A 7500-nucleotide genomic window follows, 5' to 3' on the forward strand; every position below is an offset into this window, starting at 1 on the left:
ACAGGGATCCGACGGAACTACGCCAACCATGCCGGCAAAACAGTATCGCCATCTATGAAAATACGGCGAAACCACATGCAATACCTCCATCTATGCGAATCTGACAACACTACGTCCGCCATGTCGAGCGCACCACAAAACACAGCGCCATCTGTAGGTCTCCCGCAGCATGACGTCCTGCAACGACGATACCGCCATCTATGAGACGCCAAGCCGACTAAGACAGCGATGGGCCCACAGTGCCCATCTTTCGACCCCACCCACAAAGCCTGCGTCCTCTGTCGACCACAGCACCCCAACGCCAGCGCCTCTGCCGCACGAAATCGTCGACCGGCAATCACTCCACCGGCGCCCCACCCCAACCGCCGAACTCGCAACTCCAGCGGATGAACGGCGGACTTTTCCCGCAGTCGCAATGTGCAATCCACCCCTATAACTTGCGTTTCATGAAGAGTTATGTCCAATATGCGACATTCCCGCTGTCCCTATACATGAGCTGCGAGCTGTACCAGTTACGAGCTAGAGACGCGATCGCGTTGCTCTCTGTACGAATGCCGATGCTGAGCGGTCAGCTAGGAGGCGCTCCATCCATGTCGGTACCGGTGGGCGTTGCACTCGCAGTCGCAAAAACGTACGGCAAGTATATTACTCGGAAGAGTTTATGACAGTCCAAGCCCCCCTGCGTGGGGAGCGTCTTTCTAGGCCATGACCCACCGGAAGGGCGCAGCGTCCCCCACCCCAGACATGTGACGTCACACTATCGGTATTGACGACTCGACTCATTGCTTATAATCATTTGCCATACACCGGTGGAAGCTGCCGAGACGAGTAGCTACATAGCGCGCTCGCCGTGGCACTAATGTACAGAGATACAACAGTTTCGACTGGAACCGGATTAAACGTATACACGGCGCTGATTAGTAATAGATAGACCCATCAGAATACAGATAATATATACAACTGTCCGTATACATGCTGAAAGACTCTGCTCACAATCACAACCACACGTCAGCCACACACTCTTATCACGCACTACTCTCCGCCTGTAACACGCACACAGACAATATGTAAGCACCAGCGTGGAACAACACCCAGTGCATCCTCTCCGCCACATGAGACAATCCACACTGTCATAACCAGACTGGGAGGTCCACTCAGAAAACGGAATATCCCACCCTCCCGACAACCACCATTGCTCAGCTAAGCCACCAACACCCACACATGTCCTACACAGGGGTGCACCCAACATCACAATACTGCCTCCTCTCACAGCACACAAACAATGGCAGGAATGAAAGACACAGGTCTCCCACAAGCATGGAATCGGAGCGCCGCCTGTCATGAGCCAAAGGTGTATCCTGACGTGGCAAATCAGATGATGCCGCAGGCATCCACTTACTATAATCACAATCAACAAACCGACCGGCCGCCCCCCCCCCCCCCATTACACCTTTCCTTACAACAATGTGTACCTTAACCTAAACTATACTGTACCTTAACCTAAACTATACTGTACCTTAACCTAACCTATACGGTACCTTAACCTAACCTATACGGTACCTTAACCTAACCTATATTGTACCTTAACCTAACCTATATTGCGCCTTAACCTAACCTCTATTGTAACTTAACCTAACCTATATTGCTCCTTAACCTAACCTATATTGCACCTTAACCTAACCTATATTGCACCTTAACCTAACCTATATTGCGCCTTAACCTAACCTATATTGCGCCTTAACCTAACCTATATTGCGCCTTAACCTAACCTATATTGCGCCTTAACCTAACCTATATTGCGCCTTAACCTAACCTATATTGCGCCTTAACCTAACCTATATTGCGCCTTAACCTAACCTATATTGCGCCTTAACCTAACCTATATTGCGCCTTAACCTAACCTATATTGCGCCTTAACCTAACCTATATTGCGCCTTAACCTAACCTATATTGCGCCTTAACCTAACCTACATTGCGCCTTAACCTAACCTATATTGCGCCTTAACCTAACCTATATTGCGCCTTAACCTAACCTATATTGCGCCTTAACCTAACCTATATTGCGCCTTAACCTAACCTATATTGCGCCTTAACCTAACCTACATTGCGCCTTAACCTAACCTACATTGCGCCTTAACCTAACCTACATTGCGCCTTAACCTAACCTATATTGCGCCTTAACCTAACCTATATTGCGCCTTAACCTAACCTATGTTGCGCCTTAACCTAACCTATGTTGCGCCTTAACCTAACCTATGTTGCGCCTTAACCTAACCTATATTGCGCCTTAACCTAACCTATGTTGCGCCTTAACCTAACCTATGTTGCGCCGTAACCTAACCTATGTTGCGCCGTAACCTAACCTATGTTGCGCCTTAACCTAACCTATGTTGCGCCTTAACCTAACCTATGTTGCGCCTTAACCTAACCTATGTTGCGCCGTAACCTAACCTATGTTGCGCCGTAACCTAACCTATGTTGCGCCGTAACCTAACCTATGTTGCGCCGTAACCTAACCTATGTTGCGCCGTAACCTAACCTATGTTGCGCCGTAACCTAACCTATGTTGCGCCGTAACCTAACCTATGTTGCGCCGTAACCTAACCTATGTTGCGCCGTAACCTAACCTATGTTGCGCCGTAACCTAACCTATGTTGCGCCGTAACCTAACCTATGTTGCGCCGTAACCTAACCTATGTTGCGCCGTAACCTAACCTATGTTGCGCCGTAACCTAACCTATGTTGCGCCGTAACCTAACCTATGTTGCGCCGTAACCTAACCTATGTTGCGCCGTAACCTAACCTATGTTGCGCCGTAACCTAACCTATGTTGCGCCGTAACCTAACCTATATCGTATCTTAACCTAACCTATATCGTATCTTAACCTAACCTATATCGTATCTTAACCTAACCTATATCGTATCTTAACCTAACCTATATCGTAATTTAACCTAACCTATATCGTATCTTAACCTAACCTATATCGTACCTTAACCTAACCTATATTGCCCCTTAACGTAACCCATATTGCGCTGTAACCCAACACACGTTGGGCCTTAACCCAACACACGTTGGGCCTTAACCCAACACACGTTGGGCCTTAACCCAACACACGTTGGGCCTTAACCCAACACACGTTGGGCCTTAACCCAACACACGTTGGGCCTTAACCCAACACACGTTGGGCCTTAACCCAACACACGTTGGGCCTTAACCCAACACACGTTGGGCCTTAACCCAACACACGTTGGGCCTTAACCCAACACACGTTGGGCCTTAACCCAACACACGTTGGGCCTTAACCCAACACACGTTGGGCCTTAACCCAACACACGTTGGGCCTTAACCTGCTCTGTAATTGTCATACGACGCGTTAAATTAGTGTAGTGTTGCCTAACTGCAACCCCCGCAATATAGTTTGCTACTCGCACTGCCCGGTCCCCAGTGTATCGCTTCATGTTAAACACCTTGCAGCTATACACTGTAATGTGGATGGCAGCAGGACGTACATGCTCAATGCCCTTTGCAGTTGTTCATTGGCATTCGCAGTTGTTCATTGGCATTCGCATGGCGAAGCACTTAGCCTACGCTGTGGTATGGCCTGTGTCAACTGTCCGCTGATATTGTACGTCCAAATCACACACTGTACTGCACATTGGTCCTCATGTACTGAATGATACATCGTGGTACATGTGACCGTACAACGACTGCGCCAACAACGGCGAACCATGCGGTCCAAATGTTGTGCACGCAGCTACGTGTCGTCTCCCTATAAGAGCTGGATTGCAGTGTGGTATGCCCTGGATGGCGATCAGCATGAGCCGTCTGTTGATGTAGTGGCGCGTGTTGTCAGACGTTGTCGTCTCTTCTCACACACCGTGATAGCATGGTGCACTGCGTTCCACATCTGCGACATGCGACAGAGGCCGGTTGACAGTCGTTCGCGCAATGGACATCGCATACGTACGGGGGCCACCTTCCACGTGTTTGCGAAGCGTGCACATGTTGTTGCGTGTATGTGGGCAGACATAGTGTGTCGTGACACCTGACACAGGCATGCAACAATCGTTGAATTTGCAAATGGCGATGGACGCCTACGTTTGCTGGTGACGTTACGCAAATGAACAACTGGTAAACCGTTGTGGTGCGGTTGTTCTCGCTAGAGGTGAATCAGTGATGGCGACGATCGGTTGAGCTACCAACCGGTTGTTTCAGCGATACCCACCATGCCCACGAACGTGAATGGCATGTGGGTGTGAAGCGATACGCGGCGGTGGCTGGGTGGGACCGGCCCCGGCCGGTGAGGGGGGGCCTCCCGGCGTGCTGGCCGCGCGGTGCGTGGGCGCACGCGCTACAGCCGGCTGGTGGGGGCGGCCACTGGCAGGCGCGCCGGCCGACGGAGGCGGCAGGCGGCGCAGCTGCGCGCCGGCGCACCCTGCACGCGGCGCCGTGCGGCCAAAGTAGGTCCTCGCGGGCCCGGTGCGAAGCGCGGTGGACATCTGCAGTGTGCTGGTCCGATTGAGGACTGTGTGCGCTGAGGATGCGCCGCCGCCCGGCGCTCGGCGCCGCGACGCCGTCTGCTGCTCGGTCGCCTCTGCGGTTCTCGCAGGTGGTTTGTATCGCAGCTGTGCGGACGTGTTGGCGCGTGCGCTGTGCTGGGAGAGTTCGCTTCGGCACCCAAGTGGGGCTTTTGTCCTTCTGTGGCGCTGGCGTTGGAGCTGCCGGTCACCGTAGGTGGCGCGTGTTGTCTCCCGCCGGCAATGCCACGACAGCACGCTCCCGGGCCTCTGTCGGCAGCGGCAAGCTCAGTTGGGAGCACGGGTGGTCGCACCTAAAGCGTCTACTCGCCAAACTCCGGGCGATTGCGCCTCTCTCGAACCCGACCAAGTACTTAGGACGGCGCTGCGCGCCGCCGGGACCTGAGAGGGTTTCGAGGTGTATGGTGCAGGGGAGCTCAGCCTCCTCCTGTTTGCAGAATAATTGAGCGGACGCTTGCGTGTTCGCGCTGGCCCCCGGGACACACTCCCGGGCGGCCGGCTGCTCAGCTCTAGTTGACGCAGCTCCCTGGTTGATCCTGCCAGTAGTCATATGCTTGTCTCAAAGATTAAGCCATGCATGTCTCAGTACAAGCCGCATTAAGGTGAAACCGCGAATGGCTCATTAAATCAGTTATGGTTCCTTAGATCGTACCCACGTTACTTGGATAACTGTGGTAATTCTAGAGCTAATACATGCAAACAGAGTCCCGACCAGAGATGGAAGGGACGCTTTTATTAGATCAAAACCAATCGGTCGGCTCGTCCGGTCCGTTTGCCTTGGTGACTCTGAATAACTTTGGGCTGATCGCACGGTCCTCGTACCGGCGACGCATCTTTCAAATGTCTGCCTTATCAACTGTCGATGGTAGGTTCTGCGCCTACCATGGTTGTAACGGGTAACGGGGAATCAGGGTTCGATTCCGGAGAGGGAGCCTGAGAAACGGCTACCACATCCAAGGAAGGCAGCAGGCGCGCAAATTACCCACTCCCGGCACGGGGAGGTAGTGACGAAAAATAACGATACGGGACTCATCCGAGGCCCCGTAATCGGAATGAGTACACTTTAAATCCTTTAACGAGTATCTATTGGAGGGCAAGTCTGGTGCCAGCAGCCGCGGTAATTCCAGCTCCAATAGCGTATATTAAAGTTGTTGCGGTTAAAAAGCTCGTAGTTGGATTTGTGTCCCACGCTGTTGGTTCACCGCCCGTCGGTGTTTAACTGGCATGTATCGTGGGACGTCCTGCCGGTGGGGCGAGCTGAAGGCGTGCGACGCGCCTCGTGCGTGCTCGTGCGTCCCGAGGCGGACCCCGTTGCAATCCTACCAGGGTGCTCTTGAGTGAGTGTCTCGGTGGGCCGGCACGTTTACTTTGAACAAATTAGAGTGCTTAAAGCAGGCAAGCCCGCCTGAATACTGTGTGCATGGAATAATGGAATAGGACCTCGGTTCTATTTTGTTGGTTTTCGGAACCCGAGGTAATGATTAATAGGGACAGGCGGGGGCATTCGTATTGCGACGTTAGAGGTGAAATTCTTGGATCGTCGCAAGACGAACAGAAGCGAAAGCATTTGCCAAGTATGTTTTCATTAATCAAGAACGAAAGTTAGAGGTTCGAAGGCGATCAGATACCGCCCTAGTTCTAACCATAAACGATGCCAGCCAGCGATCCGCCGCAGTTCCTCCGATGACTCGGCGGGCAGCCTCCGGGAAACCAAAGCTTTTGGGTTCCGGGGGAAGTATGGTTGCAAAGCTGAAACTTAAAGGAATTGACGGAAGGGCACCACCAGGAGTGGAGCCTGCGGCTTAATTTGACTCAACACGGGAAACCTCACCAGGCCCGGACACCGGAAGGATTGACAGATTGATAGCTCTTTCTTGATTCGGTGGGTGGTGGTGCATGGCCGTTCTTAGTTGGTGGAGCGATTTGTCTGGTTAATTCCGATAACGAACGAGACTCTAGCCTGCTAACTAGTCGCGTGACATCCTTCGTGCTGTCAGCGATTACTTTTCTTCTTAGAGGGACAGGCGGCTTCTAGCCGCACGAGATTGAGCAATAACAGGTCTGTGATGCCCTTAGATGTTCTGGGCCGCACGCGCGCTACACTGAAGGAATCAGCGTGTCTTCCTAGGCCGAAAGGTCGGGGTAACCCGCTGAACCTCCTTCGTGCTAGGGATTGGGGCTTGCAATTGTTCCCCATGAACGAGGAATTCCCAGTAAGCGCGAGTCATAAGCTCGCGTTGATTACGTCCCTGCCCTTTGTACACACCGCCCGTCGCTACTACCGATTGAATGATTTAGTGAGGTCTTCGGACTGGTACGCGGCATTGACTCTGTCGTTGCCGATGCTACCGGAAAGATGACCAAACTTGATCATTTAGAGGAAGTAAAAGTCGTAACAAGGTTTCCGTAGGTGAACCTGCGGAAGGATCATTACCGACTAGACTGCATGTCTTTCGATGTGCGTGTCGTGTCGCGCAACACGCTACCTGTACGGCTCGCAGTAGCCGTGCGCCGCGTGCGGAACCACGCGTGCTTCTCAAAACTAACGCCAATGTTGTGTGGTACGAGCGCTGAAGCGCTGGAGCGGCTGGCCTGCGGCACCTGGCGCCTGGCGCCGGTTTTGAATGACTTTCGCCCGACTGCCTGTCCGCTCCGGTGTGGAGCCGTACGACGCCCATCGGCCGTGAGGCCGTTGGACACAGAACGCTTGAACAGGGGCCGCCACACGCCTACGTCCCGCCTATGCAACTGTCTTGAAAGAGACGGTGGAAACTAAGAAAAGATCACCCAGGACGGTGGATCACTCGGCTCGTGGGTCGATGAAGAACGCAGCAAATTGCGCGTCGACATGTGAACTGCAGGACACATGAACATCGACGTTTCGAACGCACATTGCGGTCCATGGATTCCGTTCCCGGGCCACGTCTGGCTGAGGGTCGGCTACGTATACTGAAGCGCGCG

The 7500-nt window shown here is 52.9% G+C and overlaps 2 non-coding genes across 2 annotated transcripts; both read left to right on the plus strand.

Annotated features, from left to right (window-relative positions):
• Positions 1–5062: 5062 nt before the first annotated feature.
• LOC126434282 (small subunit ribosomal RNA) lies at positions 5063–6972 on the plus strand. Its single transcript, XR_007579105.1, has one exon. It is a non-coding gene; the product is annotated as a small subunit ribosomal RNA (ribosomal RNA).
• A 351-nt stretch (positions 6973–7323) lies between these two features.
• On the plus strand, positions 7324–7478 carry LOC126434256 (5.8S ribosomal RNA). Its single transcript, XR_007579081.1, has one exon. It is a non-coding gene; the product is annotated as a 5.8S ribosomal RNA (ribosomal RNA).
• Positions 7479–7500: the final 22 nt, after the last annotated feature.

The sequence above is a fragment of the Schistocerca serialis genome, unplaced genomic scaffold (genome assembly GCF_023864345.2).
Source record: "Schistocerca serialis cubense isolate TAMUIC-IGC-003099 unplaced genomic scaffold, iqSchSeri2.2 HiC_scaffold_1185, whole genome shotgun sequence".
NCBI lineage: Eukaryota > Metazoa > Arthropoda > Insecta > Orthoptera > Acrididae > Schistocerca > Schistocerca serialis.